An 18,228-nucleotide genomic window follows, 5' to 3' on the forward strand; every position below is an offset into this window, starting at 1 on the left:
TGCGACGAGGATGGACTTCGACCAGCATTGGGCTAGACTTGTTTGCTCTGCCCTCTGCGAAGCCGTCTCCCGACCTCCGACCAGCGGCGACCAGACCCTGCGACCGCGACGAGGAAGGACTTCGACTGGCAGAGGGTTAGACTTTTTTGCTCTGCCCTCTGCGAAAGCGACTTTTGACCTCCGACCAGCGCAGACCCTTCTCCAGCCCCACTTCAACCCCGGGCAAGAAGCAGGAGAGATGGCCTCAGCTGCCCCAACCCCGGTGCCAGCTCCAGCCTCCGCTCCATCCACCTCTGCCAGGAAGAAGACGGGAAAGAAGGGACCGAAGCCGGCCGAAGCTCTGCCCGACCAGGTCCCATCCACCTCCACCGCCTCTCCAGCAACAGCCCCCGGGAAGCCCAGCCAGACCCAGCCCAAGGGTACCCCAGCCTTGGAGCCCTGGATGAGGCAGACCGTGGTGATGAAGCTGAAGTAGGTGGAGGGAAAGATGCCGGACATGACGACAGAGACCTTCGGCAAGAAGATGATCCTTGAGCAGGGGTTCTCGACTGCCGAAACCCTCAGCATACAGAACTACATCAAGGGAATCTTTTATGTGACATTTGCCTCCATTGCCATCTGCAAGAGGTATTGGGAAGCATTGAAAGCGGCGAGGCCTGAATCCCCTTTCTCTCGATTTGTGGGCAATTGCCCTATTCAAAGACAGGAGAGGCGGGTGACGGTTTCAATGCGGAACCCACACACGCCTGACAAGGACATCGCTACCTTCCTGGGCCGATTCTGCTCTGTGATCAAGGAGCCCGCCAAGATCCTGGACAGGAATGGCTTCTGGACAGGCAAGTGAGCAGTCACTGTCAGGCGGCAAAAGGACAACGGGAGCCCCGACGGAGTCAGACACCTGCCCCAGTTCTTCTCCCTGGGCACATCTGCTGGATTTCTCAGTTACCCCGACCAGCCGCGGATCTGCAAGACCTGCGGTGGGAAGGACCACATTGGGAGAGACTGCAAGGTGGCAGCCTGCAAGAAGTGCAAGGTGGCGGGACACGACACCAAGGATTGCCCCACCCAGAAGACATGCAACCTCTGCGGGGAGGTGAGCCACGTTTACAGAGACTGCCCCAACAGGATGAAATCCTATGCAGCAGCAGTGACTGGACAAGGCCAGCAGAGGCGCCAGGAGGGTAAGAAACCTTCCACCCCCACTCCCTCGCACCCGTCCTACTCTTCCTACCCCACTCCCTCCTCCCACTGTGACAGCAACTCCCATCCCCACTGCTGGCACAACCCCTCCCCCCTCTCCCTCCCGCTCTCTTCTCCATCCCACTGTCTCTTCCACCCCCCCTGTCTCTCTCCTCTCCGAAGAGGAGTTTCCCCCTCTTGTATCCTCTGCAGGCACTCAACAGTCGAGTAGGAAGCGAAAGGAGTTTGACAGCCCAGATGCTGACCCCGATCCTTCCAAGAAGTTGGTGGTAGAGCAGGTTGAGAACCCTCTTCCACTGGAGTATGAGATGGAGGCGATGGTGGAAAGCCTTGTGGAGGTAGTACCTGACCTTAATGCTGACAACTTGATCGAACAGCTGATCCAGAGCTGTATGCAGCTGCCCCAACAGGGTGACCCAGCAGCCGTTCAAGAAGAAGCACCGCCCGACAAGAGTGGTAGCTAAATGTATTTTCCGTGTTCTAACCTTTTTTCTCCCAACTAATGGTGTCTTTTTCCATTTTTACCATTAATGTGAGGAGTATTAAGGATAAGTTTAGAAGACAGTCTGTGTTTGCATTTTTAGATTCTCAGAAATGTTATGTTTACATGTTGCAGGAATGCTCTATTCCTTTTTCCAGGTCCTATAGACATCTGGGCCGGCAGTGGTCTCATGGTCCATCCTATTGGTCTGGTGGGAGTGAGTGAAAGTCTGCAGGGGTTGCCATTTTTATTAGGGGGAGCCTCTTCACACTAGATTCTGTTCAGGAGCTTGTCTGCGGCAGATTGCTTATCGTAGACGGCTCCTGGGAAGGTGAGCCTATTAGGCTAATCTGTGTGTATGCACCCCCTGGTAAGAATGAGCGTTTGGAGCTTTTCCAGACCCTGCGGCTGCAGCTCGCAACCACTAGGGCAGTAGTGATGGCCGGAGATTTCAACTGCCCCATGGAGGAGGATGGACGCAGCACCTGTAACACTGCTAAGCTTGACTTGACATCTAAACTGCTCATAGAAATGGTAACTGAAGCTTCTCTGTGGGATGCTGTGGGCTCCATGGGGGATGGCTCCGTGAATTACACGTGGAGCCGCCCCGATGGCTCGGTGCAGAATAGGCATGCTATGGTTCCCTGCTTCTTCTCTGACCACAGGGCCATTCTCTTCCAAGGAGTCCTGGGCAATGGTTTCTCTCCTGGCCCAGGCTCCCGGAAGTTGAACTGTGCGCTGCTGGAAAGGGAGGAGGTGTTGGCTGAGCTTAAGGATGCCTACATCACATGGAAGAATGATAAATGCTATTTTGATTGTATGAGTGACTGGTGGGAATATGTTAAGGCTAACATTCGCAGTTTCTTTCAGGTCAAAGGTAGACAACAGGCGTGCGACCGAAAGAGGAACTTCAAGGGACTGCAGAGACAACAGCAGTCCCTGCAGGACCTCCAACGGTGTGGCTGGGACGTGAGAGATGATCTGGAGGAGACCAAAAAGAGCCTGAAAGGGCACTTCGAGGAGGAATCCAGATGCATCGTCTTCCGTTCCAAGGTGGAGAACCTGGAGAAGGGTGAGAAATGTAACTCTCTTTCTTTTTTAGGAAACTCCACTCTGGCCACACGCCCCTGACTGAGCTGCGAGATGAGACCGGTATTCCCAGGCAGGGGAAGGAGGGCGTCATGAAGGTCATCACAGACTACTATGGCGACCTCTACTCCCCAAAGACGACGGACAGTGCTGTGGCTGATGAGTTCCTGTCAGGTATCACTAACACTACTGATCCTGCAGGTAAAGCAGCCATGGATGCTCCCTTGGTGTTGGAGGAGTTGCACTCTGCCGCTAAATCCTTTAGGCAGGGCAGGACCCCGGGCAGTGATGGTCTCCCAGCAGAGCTCTATGTAGCGCTGTGGGACCTCATTGGCCCGGACCTGCTCGAGCTGTACAAGGAGATGGTGGTGGAGGGCAAAATGCCTCCTTCACTGAGGGAGGGACTGATCACGATCTTGTATAAGCGTAAGGGGGAGAGATGCGAGCTGAAAAATTGGAGGCCCATCTCTCTCCTGAACGTGGACTACAAGATACTGGCCAAGGTACTTGCCAACAGGCTGAAGGCTGTCATCGGACAGATCATTCACCCGGACCAGACCTGCGGCATTCCTGGCTGCAGGATTGCAGATAGCCTTGCCCTCCTCAGAGACACGGTCCATTACATCAAGGACCGGAACGTGCATGCGGCTCTGGTCAGCCTTGACCAGGAGAAGGCCTTTGACCGTGTCTCACATGAGTTGATGGGTAGGGTCCTGCAGAGATTTGGGCTTGGTGAAATGTTTTGCACGTATGTTAACCTGATGTACCTTGATATTCACAGCTCGGTGTTGGTGAACGGCTGGAAGACTGACCCCTTTCCTATTCTATCTGGGGTCAGACAAGGCTGCCCTCTTTCACCTCTTCTTTTTGTTTGTGTTATAGAGCTCCTGGCTGTATGCATCAGACGGAAACCAGAGATCAGAGGGGTCATCGCACCGGGTCTAGACCGTAGAGAGGCCAAGTGTTCGCTGTACATGGACGACATCACTGTCTTCTGCGCTGACCAGAGTTCGGTGACAGTACTCGTCCAGACCTGCTAGAGCTTCGGCCGAGCTTCAGGGGCAAAGGTCAACTGCGGGAAGTCAGAGGCTATGCTGTTCGGGCAGTGGCACCTGTCATCCTCCGCTCCATTCCCCTTTGCTGTCAAGCCGGACTTCATCAAAATTCTGGGAGTCTGGCTTGGCGGTGAGGGTAGCAAAAAATTGGACTGTGGAGCCTCAGAGACCTTACCATTGAAGGCAAAGCACTTGTACTGCTCAACGAGATCCTACCTGTTCTGAAGTACACAGCGCAGGCCTGGCCACCTCTGGTCACGGTCTGCAGGGCCATCACAAAGGCAGTGTTTCACTTCATCTGGGGCTCCAAGATGGACAGAGTTAAGCGGGCAGTTATGTACAAGGAGCCCCTCAAAGGTGGGAAGGGAATACCTGATATCCCCACCATGCTGCGAGCTTTCTTTGTGTGCAACTGGACTTTGTGTGAGACTGATAATGACTCTGCAAGAAACTCCATGTCTTACTTCTTCCTCCTACCCCTTTGGAGGGTCCTAGGCTGGGACAAGTGGGACAGCTCCGTCCCTTACAACTGGAACACTCCCTGTTTCTACCTGGATGTGTCCAAGTTTGTGAGGGAGCACCAAGTGGAGGGACTTAAACCTGACTTGTGGAAACCTAAGACTATCCACAAGCTCATCAGAGCAAAGGACGTTATGGAGCATATTCCAGGGCTCCCTTCAGCAACTGCCAAGCAGATACAGGAAAATGTGGTCTCCAAAAGGCTCACAAATAAATACAAGGACATGTCATGGATGGCCATCTAAGGGGGTCTGCCCCTAAGGACATTCATGCACTCCCATAACCTGTGCAGGTACAGACATTGCCCCTGGTGCATCTTGCATGAAGAAACATCTATTCACTTGTTTTGGGACTGTACCTATGCAAAGTTGTTAGATGCCCTGGAACATGAACTCAGAGACTGTGGGCCTCATTCAGAGGAGGTCGTTAGATGTAAGCAGTTGCTCTGAATCAGGGCGGCCGCTTGAATCCTAAACGTCCGCCTCCTTGTCGATCGTTAAGCTGTGGGTTACCACCCACAGTTCTAACGACCAACATGGGTGATGGTCGCGATGGTCAAGACCATCGCAACCATCGGGGCTTATGACCAGACCCTAGGGTAGGGTCTAGGCACTCGTAAGCCCCAGGGAGCTTCCTGCTCTGTTTGAGCAGGAAGTTCCCCACTGACATCAGCAATGATGTCAGTGGGGCCGCCCCCAAACGACAAGCATTCCGTCTGGAACGCCTCCATTTGGCCAGGCACGCCCCCGGCCCGCCCAGCAAATGGGGCGAGCTGTCACTCAACATCGACAGCTCGCCCCGTCTGCTACAAGACCCCTAACGATAGAGTGCCGGCTCGTCGTGCGCATGCGCTGTGGGGCAACATCGAGTCGGTCGCGAGCGCTCACGACCAACTTTGAATAGGCTCGTGTGTGTTAAGGAGCAGCCTTTTATACCACTCGGTACTTTATGGACTATTTCCTGGCACCCACACCTATGGGGCAATCCAGGAGGCCTGGCGCCTTATGAACTGTGTTAAGGACGCTTTGTGGCTTGCCAGGAACCGCCTCATTCTGCGGAGGGAGAGGATGTCTATCCAGGACTGTCGCAGGCTGATTCACAGCCTGCTAAGAGACTATTCTATCATGGACAGCCCTGAGGAAGATGAGGACTAAACCCCCCTTCTTCTGCCCCCTCCCAACATGTGTGACTGTCCAACAAGGACTGGGACTGTGGCCCCCTTCCCCCAACGCCTGATGTTTGTTGATATGTCTTTCTATTTATTCACCCACCCCATATACTGTATGTGTCTGTCTTTCAATAAAACTTCAGACCTGTGATTCCCCCTCCCCTCCACACCCATAGACCTTGTTGATTGTTGTGGCGTTTAAGTTTTGAATGAATAGTGCAGAACATTAGGTATAGTGTAGGATGTCATTGCCATTTTTTCAAGGGATAAAGTATCGGGCGCGTGCCCGCCTATCCCCGTATTCTATTAGGAATCGTCGAAAACGGGACCAGGCGGAAAGGTAAGTATCGAGAAGTCCAGTCACTTTTAGGGAAATCAGCCTGTCACCCCCTAAAAGATGGTCTGTCATGGGGGACCACTATGGGTACCCCCAAATTGGTCTGCTAAAGGTATTTGGGGATTTTAAATAGCTGCGGCAGGTGCATAAATGCGTCTTGGAAAAAGTGATGAAGAATAGCATTTAGCTTTTAAGAAAAAACAAAACAAAAAACTAGTCCCATCAAATTTGGGGTACATGAAAATGGGTGCAAGCATATTTACCTAAAGTACCTAAAGTGAAGTTTGAAAATTCTTCAAAAATCCACCTGCCGCAACCACTCGCATTCTAGAAAACACCTGCCGCATACATGGGGACCCCCCTGAGGCTATTTCGTTAGTTTTTAAGTTTGTTCCCCAACTTTTTTTTTTTCGCCCCCATAACGAAACCACTTTTTTTGGGGTGTCCTATTTAATTTTTTCTTAAATTGACACACATTAGAGGGGACATTCCAAGGGGTGCAGGCTCCTTTAAGTCTGCACCTCGCCTATCCAGTGGTGAAAACTTACCCCCGTTCTTTTACAAAGAATTTTCGCACCTGCAAAAAATCTTTGAAATTGAACATGGGGATAAGCGAAAATGACATCATCAGCGATAAATTATCACCGATAACGGATTTTTCACCGCTAATTGAATATGGTCCATAATGTGCTGCACAATGAATTGTATTGACAGAACTTTCTTATTGTAGCGCCCCCTATAGGAGTATACGAACCATATTTGTTCAATGCAATTGGTCACAGAATCCCCACTTGTAGTTCAGGCGAATGTTGCTAAGGTCACTGGACCTCATTCAGAGTCGGTCGTAAGCGGCCGCTCGGTCGTACACATCCGATGTTTCCAAACCACGCATGCGTTACGGTTAGATGTGCGCATGTGCGTACAAGACCTTGCGATCCAAAATGCTGTAGATCGTACGGCTTACGAGCAGGAAGTGGCTCCCGGGAGTTGATTGACTTGAAAGGCCATTTGGGGGTGGTGGTCTAAAAACGCAGGCGTTCCTCACCGTTTTCAGGGCGTTTATAAGTTTCCTGCTACGACCGACATAGAAGGCCGGAAGTAGCAAAACGTCACTCTGCGAGCGGTTAGAGGCCTGGCTGATCGTACAGCTTGAGGTTGGGTATGTGCTCTCTCAAGCCCCAGAGTACAATCGATACTATCGAATATGTCTGATGTTTCCATTTTGTGCCACACAATGCAAGCAGCTAATAATCATTTGTTGTTGCTAATAACACTGCTAATTGGCTTGTAATTGATTAAGTTGCATTTGCATTAGTGAATAATAATATGAGATATGGTAAGAACTTGCCTTTGTTATCTCTATTTCTACGAAGTCCATAGGGTTCCACAGGATAAGCTGGGGTATAGGTGATGACGTCAGGCATCGGGCACCATAGAGTTAAAGTTTTCAGCCTCCCAGGATGCACTAGGGTCCCCCTCCTATACCCCGCCCCCGAGCCAAGGCACCTCAGTTACGTACCAAGCCATAGGCCAGAGGAGGAGAAGGAAGAGAGAAAAAAAGATCTGGACACACACAAGAATCACATTCTCACCAGAGGGAGACGGAAAAACCGGTGGCCAGAGTAAAACCCATCTGCAGCACAGGTGCGACAGGGCGGGAGTCCTGTTGAGCCCTATGGACTTCGTAGAAATAGAGATAACAAAGGTAAGTTCTTACCATATCTCATATTTTCTACATCAGGGTCCATAGGGTATCCACAGGATACCTTGGGCATGTCCCAGAGCAATATCCTTTAAGGGTGGGGACGCTCCTGTGCTGAAAGGAGAAACCGCCGCCTGAAAGAAGTATCCTGAGAGGCAAAGGTGTCAAACGCGTAATACCTCACAAAAGGTATGGACCGAGGACCAAGTGGCAGCCTTGCAGATCTGGACTGCAGAGGCACCACGTCGAGCAGCCCACGAAGGACCCACAGACCTAGTGGAATGAGCCCTCACAGAGGAAGGAACCGGAAGGCCTTCATGAAGATAAGCTTCTGAAATGGCCATATGAATCCAGCCTGCCAAAGTCTGCTTTGAAGCAGGCCAACCCTTTTTACGGAAGCCATAGAGGACAAACAAGGCGTCCGACTTCCTAAACGAAGAAGTGCGGTCAACATAAATCCTTAAGGCCCACACAACGTCCAAAGTGGCCTCACCCACTGAAAGATCAGGTGAGTTAAAAGCCGGCACAACGATTTCCTCATTGATGTGAAAACTGGAAACAACCTTAGGAAGGAAACCAGGATGAGTGCGCAGCACCGCCCTGTTCCTATGAAAAATCAGAAAAGTGGGTCTACGGGAGAGAGCCCCTAAGTCAGAAACACGTCTGGCCGAAGCAATGGCCAGAAGGAAAATTGTTTTAGCTGTCAGCCATTTGAGGTCCACTGAGCCCAGGTGGTTCAAACAGCGGTCCCTGGAGAACACTCAGGACCACGGGCTAAATCCCAAGGCGCCACCGGTGGAACAAAAGGTGGCTGAATTCTGAGAACACCCTGCATAAAGGTGTGCACATCAGGGATTGCAGCAATCCTACGATGGAACCAGACGGACAGGGCAGACACCTGCACCTTCAGAGACGCAAGGCGAAGCCCATGGTCCAGTCCCGCCTGTAGGAAAGCTAACACTCTAGACAGATGGAACTCCCAAGGGGCATAACCTCTCGGTCGACACCACTGGATGAACGTATGCCACACTTGATGGTATATCCTTGCAGAGGATGGTTTCCGAGTCCTTAGCATTGTTTGCACTACAGAGCTGGAAAACCCCCTGGACCTTAACATGGCCGTCTCAACAGCCATGCCGTCAAAGACAGCCGAGTCAGGTCCGGGTGAAGACAAGGACCCTGTGACAGGAGGTCCGGACATAACGGCAACCGCAGAGGAATGTCCACGGACAGTCCCTGGAGGTCTGAGAACCAGTGCCTCCGGGGCCACATGGAAGCTATCAACAGGAGCGTCCCTCCTTCCTGTTTGAATTTCCGGATTACCCGTGGAAGGGAAAACGGAGGAAACAGATAAGCAAACCGGAACGTCCACTGGACGGACAGAGCATCCACTAGAGACGCCTTTTCGTCTCTTGTGCGAGACCCGTACACCGGCAACTTGTTGTTGTGCCGTGACGCCATGAGGTCGATCTCTGGAAGACCCCACCTGTCCACCAGAAGTTGAAAGACGTCCTGGTGCAGAGATCATTCCCCCGGATGAACGTCCTGGCGACTGAGAAAGTCCGCCTCCCAGTTTAGGACTCCCGGGATGAAGACTGCTGATATGGCCGGGAGATTGCGCTCCGGCCAAACCAGGATTCAGGACACCTCTACGAGAGCTGCCCGACTTCGGGTTCCTCCTTGCCGATTTATGTAGGCCACGGTGGTAGCGTTGTCCGACTGGACCTGCACTGGGTGACCTTGGAGAACCCGATGTGCCTGCTGGAGAGCATTGAGAACCGCGCGGAGCTCCAAGATGTTTATTGGAAGCTCCGCTTCCGCCCGAGTACACCTGCCCTGGAACAAGTGTGGACCCATGACTGCTCCCCAGCCCCGAAGACTGGCGTCCGTTGAGATGGGTCGTCTGCAACCACCAGGCTAGAGACAGGCGTACCTCCGGAGTGAGCACCATCGTCTGGGATTTTAGACTCTGAGGCAGTCCATTCCACTTGGACAGGATCAATTGCTGCAGGGGTCTGGAGTGAAACTGGGTATATTCCACCATGTCGAAAACTGACACCATGGAGCCCAGTAACCTCATCGCCGAGTGCAGAGACACCCGGCAGCTCTGCAGACAACTGCGCACCCTCGACTGCAAGGCAGAGATCTTTTCCCCCGTCACAAAGATAATTTGCTGTCCGGAGTCCAATAAGGCTCTGAGGTGCAGAATCCTCTGAGACGGGATCAGGGTGGACTTCTGCCAGTTTATCAACCAGCCGTGCCGTTGCAGTACCGCAATGGTCAGGTCCAAGTGGCGGAGAAGGAGCTCTGGAAATCCTGCCACCAACAGAAGGTCATCCAAGTACGGTAACATGCGGACTCCCTGCAGCCGCAGAGAGGCCGCCCATCACCTTGGTGAAGACATGTGGTGCTGTCGCCAGCCCAAAAGGTAACGCCCGGAACTGAAAGTGGTCATTGCGGATTGCAAACCTGAGGAATTGTTGATGGCGTAAAAGAATAGGGACATGCAGGTAAGCGTCCTGTATGTCCAACGACACCATGTAATCCCCAGATTCCAGCGCCAGAATGATGGACCGTAGGGTCTCCATCCAAAACCTCGGCACCCGCAAAGACTTGTTGAGTGCTTTGAGGTTGAGGATCGGACGATACGACCCATTGGGTTTCTGCACCAAAAACAGATTGGAATAGAAACCCTGTCCCCTCTGGGAGAATGGAACAGGCACTATAACTCCAGCCTGGAGCATAGTGTGCAAAACCTTCCGCAGTCCCATGGCTTTGTTCCGGTCTGATGGAAGACCCGTGGTGAAGAATCGAGACGTGTCGAAAGGAGAGGGCGTACCCGTGAGAAACCACCTGGAGGACCCAAGTGTCTGTCGTGGTAACCGACCAACACTGGGCGAACTGCAGCAGGCAGCCTCCCACTTTGGGATCCCCCAAAGGGAGACCCGGACCGTCAGGCCGCAGGCTTGTCATCTGGCTTATGGGCCGGACGTCTGGTACTCCAGGCCTGCCTCCGGGGCTTGGCCGATTTTTTGGGGCCAGCCTGTCAGGGAAAGGACTGTGCTTTAGGCCTACCCTGGGCCCTATAAGGCCGACGTACCTGAACTGGAAGGAACTGCAGCAGACGGGAGACATGCAGATTTGGCTGCCGCCAGCGTGGCTACAATTTTGTCCAGGTCCGGACCAAATAGGACTTCTCCATTAAAGGGCAAAGCTTCCAAGCCCTTTTTGGAATCAGCGTCCGCCTTCCAAGATTGCAACCATAAGGTGCGACGAGCAGCTACCGAAGAAATCCGAGACGCCAGGGTACTGATATCCAAGGCTGCTTCATTGATATAAGTGGCCGAGTCCCGGAGATTGCCTATCAACTCGGTCTGTTCAGCCGAACAGTCGGAATCGAAGGACGCCTCCAAAGTATCAGCCCAGCGCTCCATAGCTCTGGCTACCCAACAAATGGCCATAGCTGGCCAAGCTGCCCCCCCCCCGCAAAGGAATATACAGACTTTAGGCAGATCTCCACCTTTCGGTCCATAGCATCCTTCAGGGAAGACATGGAGGGCATGGGCAATGTGGCACTATGGACTAGGCGTGTCACATGAGAATCCACCTGTGGAGGGGATTCCCATTTAGAAAAATAATTATCCGCAAACGGATAAGCCACCGACAAGCGTCTCTGTGGCTGATACCGTTTGCCAGGCTGTTTCCATGCCTCCTCTAAATTGTCTACTAACTGACCCAAAAGAGGAAACACCGTGGCGTCACCCTTAATATCCTTAAAAAAGGCATATTTAGATTTGGACACCGGAGGATCTTCGTCCTCAATCACTAAAGCTGTGCGGACTGCCCGAATAAGTCCAGGAATATATACCTTGGACCTAGCGTCCGACTCTTTAGTACGGAGAGGTTCCTGGTCCGAAAGTTCCAGAATCTCCCCATCATCAGATGTCACGTCATCATCCTCATAAGGAGTGGACAGAGACGCCACCGGCCGCTTATGTGGCCGCAACACAGACTCCCCTTGTAAAACGTCCGACAAGTGCTGTACAGAACTTGTTAGCGAATTAACCCACGCAGGCTCCTGAGAGACCTGGGGAGGGGAAATAGGGAGACTGTGGGGTACCATCAATTGTCTCGGGAAACCCTGCATGGGTGACGACACCACTGACTGCTGGGACAATCCCATCTGTGAGAACGTAGGCTGCGGAGCTAACTGGCCCACCAGGGTTGTAAGCGCCTTGGCGAAACAAGCCCAGGGCAGCTCCTGTACCGGTGCCGTGACAGTATTTGGCCGTGCCAATAAATAACACTGCCGACATAGCCCCTCCGCGCTACCCTCCCCCTCCGCTATTGGTACCTTGCACATAGTACACAGAAGCTGGAGAGGAAAGTCACTCTCAGACATGATGGTAAGTATGTGACCCCTCTCACTGATAATCGTTAGTATAGTGTGAGACCACCCTGCAATCACCGCACTGCAAGGGCTTTAGCAGAAAAGATCAGGGACAGTTGAAATGGCTGACAGTAGAAAATGAAAGTACAGGGAGCAGCGCTAGCACAGTCACATACAATGCAAAGAAATTAATCCCTGCACTATCAGCGCTGATACTCAACTACGCAGACTCAGAGCCTGGTAGGACACAGCGCTGCATACACAGACCTGACCAATCGGAGGAGAGGTATGCCGGGGGACCCAGACCACCGCTCCAGACTTCCAGCAGCGTTCACCATGTGCTTGAGAAAGATGGCCACCGAGGAGCAGAGAGGAGGCTGGCCTGGGGGAGGAGCGCTGTCACAGGGCCGGCGCCGGCTGTGAGACAGGAAAGGCGCGCTCCCCTGGCATGCATTTAACCCCTGGGACGCCGCAGCACTACCGCTCTGCCGCGGTCCCAGGGGGGTAGTGGAAGCGCAGGTTAGTACCTGGCTCCACGCTGCAGCCAGTCCCCAGGGAGCCCCCTGCCTGGGGACTCTGGACCATGTTCAGCAGGGTCCCACCGCGGGACCCCGCTTGCTTAACTTGTTGTCCCCCTTAGATCCGGCCATGATCCCAAACATCTGGGGTCACCGCTAGCTGTGACCCCAGACGCTTACCAGCATCCCCGGATCGGTGCCGGCATTCTGGTACCGGCGGGGGTGTAGGGAAGACAGCATGGACGTCAGCACTGACTGTCCATGCTGTACTTCCAGATGTGCAGCCACAGCTGCATTGTAGAAAGCTTCAGGGGCTCTTCTTAGCCCCCTCTAACAGGTGCATCTGACTCCGACCGGGCACCAAAAGAAACTGGGATGCCTTGGCTGGGGGGCGGGGTATAGGAGGGGGACCCTAGTGCATCCTGGGTGGCTGAAATTTTTAACTCTATGGTGCCCAATGCCTGACGTCATCACCTATACCCCAAGGTATCCTGTGGATACCCTATGGACCCTGATGTAGAAAAGAATAGGCTAGAGGAGGTGCTTTGTTTATGCATGGGCGTCACTTTGGTTGCGATCACCCGCCTGTGCAAATGGTTGTTTTTCTGATTCTCGATCATTAGGCGTACGACCGACTCTGAATGAGGGCCACAGTGTAATCAGTGGGGAATTATATTGATTCAGAACTTCCAATCTCGTGTTCAGTTAATAGATGCAAAGAAATGAGATTAATCTACTCTATCTAGTAAGTCACACCATGGACAAAGCAAGCCGTGATACCGCACACGCCGATATACGCTTCACTAATACATTCATTTTGTCAAGGCTCCCCCACAGAGTGATAACATACTTGTTATAATTTGTCTAATTGGGGACATTGTATATAATAATCATCATAGAACTATGGGCCTGAATCAGGGCCGTCCTAGCTGAAAATGGTGCGGCCTTTTGGACGCTCGCATAGCTGTGGGTTACCACCCACAGCTTATGCGAGCGTCCATGATGATGGTCGCGATGGTCAAGATGTGTCTGTATATACGTCAGTGACGGGGGTGATATTGCTGTGGGCATGTGATGTGGGTGATATGTCTGTATATACGTCAGTGACGGGGGTAATATTGCTGTGGGCGTGTGATATGGGTGATGTCTGTATATACGTCAGTGACGGGGGTAATATTGCTGTGGGCGTGTAAATGTGGGTGATATGTCTGTATATACGTCAGTGGCGGGGGTGATATTGCTGTGGGCGTGTGATGTGGGTGATGTGTCTGTATATACGTCAGTGACGGGGGTGATATTGCTGTGGGCGTGTGATGTGGGTGATGTGTCTGTATATACGTCAGTGACGGGGGTGATATTGCTGTGGGCGTGTGATGTGGGTGATGTGTCTGTATATACGTCAGTGACGGGGGTGATATTGCTGTGGGCGTGTGATGTGGCTGTATATACGTCAGTGACGGGGATAATATTGCAGTGGGCGTGTGATGTGGGTGATGTGTCTGTATATACGTCAGTGACGGGGGTGATATTGCTGTGGGCGTGTGAAGTGGGTGATGTGTCTGTATATACGTCAGTGGCGGGGGTGATATTGCTGTGGGCGTGTGATGTGTCTGTATATACGTCAGTGACGGGGGTAATATTGCTGTGGGAGTGTGATGTGGGTGATGTCTGTATATACGTCAGTGACGGGGGTAATATTGCTGTGGGCGTGTGATGTGTCTGTATATACGTCAGTGACGGGGGTAATATTGCTGTGGACGTGTGATGTGGGTGATGTGTCTGTATATACGTCAGTGACGGGGGTAATATTGCTGTGGGCGTGTGATGTGGGTGATGTGTCTGTATATACGTCAGTGACGGGGGTGATATTGCTGTGGGCGTGTGATGTGGGTGATGTGTCTGTATATACGTCAGTGACGGGGGTGATATTGCTGTGGGCGTGTGATGTGGGTGATGTGTCTGTATATACGTCAGTGACGGGGGTAATATTGCTGTGGGCGTGTGATGTGGGTGATATGTCTGTATATACATCAGTGACGGGTGTAATATTGCTGTGGGCGTGTGATGTGGGTGATGTGTCTGTATATACGTCAGTGACGGGTGTATTATTGCTGTGGGCGTGTGATGTGGGTGATGTGTCTGTATATACGTCAGTGACGGGGGTAATATTGCTGTGGGCGTGTGATGTGGGTGATGTGTCTGTATATACGTCAGTGACGGGGGTAATATTGCTGTGGGCGTGTGATGTGGGTGATGTGTCTGTATATACGTCAGTGACGGGGGTAATATTGCTGTGGGCGTGTGATGTGGGTGATGTGTCTGTATATACGTCAGTGACGGGGGTGATATTGCTGTGGGCGTGTGATGTGGGTGATGTGTCTGTATATACGTCAGTGACGGGGGTGATATTGCTGTGGGCGTGTGATGTGGGTGATGTGTCTGTATATACGTCAGTGACGGGGGTAATATTGCTGTGGGCGTGTGATGTGGGTGATGTGTCTGTATTTACGTCAGTGACGGGGGTGATATTGCTGTGGACGTGTGTTGTGGGTGATATGTCTGTATATACGTCAGTGACGGGGGTGATATTGCTGTGGGCGTGTGATGTGGGTGATATGTCTGTATATAAGTCAGTGGCGGGGGTGATATTGCTGTGGGCGTGTGATGTGGGTGATGTGTCTGTATATACGTCAGTGATGGGGGTAATATTGCTGTGGGCGTGTGATGTGTCTATATACGTCAGTGACGGGGGTAATATTGCTGTGGGCATGTGATGTGGGTGATATGTCTGTATATACGTCAGTGACGGGGGTAATATTGCTGTGGGCGTGTGATGTGGGTGATGTGTCTGTATATACGTCAGTGACGGGGGTAATATTGCTGTGGGCGTGTGATGTGGGTGATGTGTCTGTATATACGTCAGTGACGGGGGTGATATTGCTGTGGGCGTGTGATGTGTCTGTATATACGTCAGTGACGGGGGTGATATTGCTGTGGGCGTGTGATGTGGGTGATATGTCTGTATATACGTCAGTGACGGGGGTGATATTGCTGTGGGCGTGTGATGTGGGTGATGTGTCTGTATATACGTCAGTGACGGGGGTGATATTGCTGTGGGCGTGTGATGTGGGTGATGTGTCTGTATATACGTCAGTGACGGGGGTGATATTGCTGTGGGCGTGTGATGTGGGTGATGTGTCTGTATATACGTCAGTGACGGGGGTGATATTGCTGTGGGCGTGTGATGTGGGTGATGTGTCTGTATATACGTCAGTGACGGGGGTGATATTGCTGTGGGCGTGTGATGTGGGTGATGTGTCTGTATATACGTCAGTGACGGGGGTAATATTGCTGTGGGCATGTGATGTGTCTGTATATACGTCAGTGACGGGGGTAATATTGCTGTGGGCGTGTGATGTGGGTGATGTGTCTGTATATACGTCAGTGACGGGGGTGATATTGCTGTGGGCGTGTGATGTGGGTGATGTGTCTGTATATACGTCAGTGACGGGGGTGATATTGCTGTGGACGTGTGATGTGGGTGATGTGTCTGTATATACGTCAGTGACGGGGGTGATATTGCTGTGGGCGTGTGATGTGGGTGATGTGTCTGTATATACGTCAGTGACGGGGGTAATATTGCTGTGGGCGTGTGATGTGGGTGATGTGTCTGTATATACGTCAGCGGCGGGGGTAATATTGCTGTGGGCGTGTGATGTGGGTGATGTGTCTGTATATACGTCAGTGACGGGGGTGATATTGCTGTGGGCGTGTGAGGTGGGTGATGTGTCTGTATATACGTCAGTGACGGGGGTGATATTGCTGTGGGCGTGTGATGTGTCTGTATATACGTCAGTGACGGGGGTAATATTGCTGTGGGCGTGTGATGTGGGTGATGTGTCTGTATATACGTCAGTGACGGGGGTAATATTGCTGTGGGCGTGTGATGTGGGTGATGTGTCTGTATATACGTCAGTGACGGGGGTGATATTGCTGTGGGCGTGTGATGTGTCTGTATATACGTCAGTGACGGGGGTAATATTGCTGTGGGCGTGTGATGTGGGTGATATGTCTGTATATACGTCAGTGATGGGGGTAATATTGCTGTGGGCGTGTGATGTGTCTGTATATATGTCAGTGACGGGGGTAATATTGCTGTGGGCGTGTGATGTGGGTGATGTGTCTGTATATACGTCAGTGACGGGGGTAATATTGCTGTGGGCGTGTGATGTGTCTGTATATACGTCAGTGACGGGGGTAATATTGCTGTGGGCGTGTGATGTGGGTGATGTGTCTGTATATACGTCAGTGACGGGGGTAATATTGCTGTGGGCGTGTGATGTGGGTGATGTGTCTGTATATACGTCAGTGACGGGGGTGATATTGCTGTGGGCGTGTGATGTGGGTGATGTGTCTGTATATACGTCAGTGACGGGGGTGATATTGCTGTGGGCGTGTGATGTGGGTGATGTGTCTGTATATACGTCAGTGACGGGGGTAATATTGCTGTGGGCGTGTGATGTGGGTGATGTGTCTGTATTTACGTCAGTGACGGGGGTGATATTGCTGTGGACGTGTGTTGTGGGTGATATGTCTGTATATACGTCAGTGACGGGGGTGATATTGCTGTGGGCGTGTGATGTGGGTGATATGTCTGTATATAAGTCAGTGGCGGGGGTGATATTGCTGTGGGCGTGTGATGTGGGTGATGTGTCTGTATATACGTCAGTGATGGGGGTAATATTGCTGTGGGCGTGTGATGTGTCTATATACGTCAGTGACGGGGGTAATATTGCTGTGGGCATGTGATGTGGGTGATATGTCTGTATATACGTCAGTGACGGGGGTAATATTGCTGTGGGCGTGTGATGTGGGTGATGTGTCTGTATATACGTCAGTGACGGGGGTAATATTGCTGTGGGCGTGTGATGTGGGTGATGTGTCTGTATATACGTCAGTGACGGGGGTGATATTGCTGTGGGCGTGTGATGTGTCTGTATATACGTCAGTGACGGGGGTGATATTGCTGTGGGCGTGTGATGTGGGTGATATGTCTGTATATACGTCAGTGACGGGGGTGATATTGCTGTGGGCGTGTGATGTGGGTGATGTGTCTGTATATACGTCAGTGACGGGGGTGATATTGCTGTGGGCGTGTGATGTGGGTGATGTGTCTGTATATACGTCAGTGACGGGGGTGATATTGCTGTGGGCGTGTGATGTGGGTGATGTGTCTGTATATACGTCAGTGACGGGGGTGATATTGCTGTGGGCGTGTGATGTGGGTGATGTGTCTGTATATACGTCAGTGACGGGGGTGATATTGCTGTGGGCGTGTGATGTGGGTGATGTGTCTGTATATACGTCAGTGACGGGGGTAATATTGCTGTGGGCATGTGATGTGTCTGTATATACGTCAGTGACGGGGGTAATATTGCTGTGGGCGTGTGATGTGGGTGATGTGTCTGTATATACGTCAGTGACGGGGGTGATATTGCTGTGGGCGTGTGATGTGGGTGATGTGTCTGTATATACGTCAGTGACGGGGGTGATATTGCTGTGGACGTGTGATGTGGGTGATGTGTCTGTATATACGTCAGTGACGGGGGTGATATTGCTGTGGGCGTGTGATGTGGGTGATGTGTCTGTATATACGTCAGTGACGGGGGTAATATTGCTGTGGGCGTGTGATGTGGGTGATGTGTCTGTATATACGTCAGCGGCGGGGGTAATATTGCTGTGGGCGTGTGATGTGGGTGATGTGTCTGT

The 18,228-nt window shown here is 52.0% G+C and overlaps 2 pseudogenes; both read left to right on the forward strand.

The window, feature by feature from the left end:
* Positions 1-238: 238 nt before the first annotated feature.
* Positions 239-1,664, forward strand: LOC148439550 (uncharacterized; annotated as a pseudogene).
* Positions 1,665-3,857: 2,193 nt separating this feature from the next.
* Positions 3,858-5,352, forward strand: LOC148439551 (uncharacterized; annotated as a pseudogene).
* Positions 5,353-18,228: the final 12,876 nt, after the last annotated feature.

The sequence above is a fragment of the Taudactylus pleione genome, unplaced genomic scaffold, assembly GCF_031769625.1.
Source record: "Taudactylus pleione unplaced genomic scaffold, aTauple2 ptg001716l, whole genome shotgun sequence".
NCBI lineage: Eukaryota > Metazoa > Chordata > Amphibia > Anura > Myobatrachidae > Taudactylus > Taudactylus pleione.